The 1,079-nt window shown below is 42.4% G+C and overlaps 1 pseudogene; it reads right to left on the bottom strand.

Annotated features, from left to right (window-relative positions):
• Positions 1-555: 555 nt before the first annotated feature.
• On the bottom strand, positions 556-655 carry LOC127108861 (uncharacterized; annotated as a pseudogene).
• Positions 656-1,079: the final 424 nt, after the last annotated feature.

Raw genomic sequence — 1,079 nt, 5'->3', positions numbered from 1 at the left:
TGATTTGTATGCCACGCACTCGCTCTCAAGGCGAACCGTATTACTTACGAATCAACGATATCGAACTATATCTCCGAGTCTTACGACGAATTCGGGAATATCGTGCTGCGAACAATCTCCCTCCTGTAGAACTTCCTGATTTCAAAAATATTTTCCCTTCGATACCCGAGATGGCAGAACTAGCTCGTGCTCTTAGAGATTACGCCGCTCCATCGCAAGATGAACCGCATTCAAGTATTGCTCCACCTGCAATCGAAGCAAACAACTTTGAACTCAAACCTTCACTGTTGCAGGCAGTGCAACAGAACCAATTCTCTGGGAATCCTACCGAGGATCCTAACCTTCATTTATCCGTATTTGTCCAATACGCTGATACTATTAAAGCTAATGGTGTCACTTCAGAGGCAATTCGACTTCGTCTTTTTCCTTTCTCACTAAGAGATAGCGCTAGAAGATGGCTTCAATCTCTTCCTTCCAACTCAGTCACCACATGGAACGAGTTGAAGAAAGTTTTTCTTGCTCGATATTTTCTGCCAAGCAAAACAGCTATGTTAAGGGCCCAAATAAATGGATTTAAACAGAAAGATAACGAGTCTCTTTTCGAAGCATGGGAAAGATACAAAGACATGATGAGACTTTGTCCACACCATGGTTTAGAAGACTGGTTAGTAATTCATACATTCTATAATGGTCTCCTGTACAACACAAGGTTAACAATAGATACCGCCGCAGGTGGTGCGCTAATGAACAAACCTTATGCTGACGCTTACCAACTTATCGAAAGCATGGCTCAAAACCACTATTAGTGGGGAACCGAACGAACAATGGTGGAAAAACCTCAAACGAAAACTGGCATGTACGAGATAAGTAACCTTGATCATCTTAATGCAAAAGTGGATGCTCTAGTCCAGAAAATTGAAAGTTTAAATGTATCACCTCCAGCTACAGTAGTTGCCATAACTCAGAATTGCGAAGTTTGTGGAATCCAAGGTCACACTCCTGCAGATTGTCAACTCCTAACAGGAATCCAAGCGGAGCAAGTAAACTATGCTCAAGGAAGCCCCTATTCGCATACCTAT

Source organism: Lathyrus oleraceus, chromosome 7 (assembly GCF_024323335.1).
Source record: "Lathyrus oleraceus cultivar Zhongwan6 chromosome 7, CAAS_Psat_ZW6_1.0, whole genome shotgun sequence".
Lineage (NCBI taxonomy): Eukaryota > Viridiplantae > Streptophyta > Magnoliopsida > Fabales > Fabaceae > Lathyrus > Lathyrus oleraceus.
Note: the sequence above shows the minus strand (reverse complement) of the source record. Positions and strands in the feature narration are given on the sequence as shown.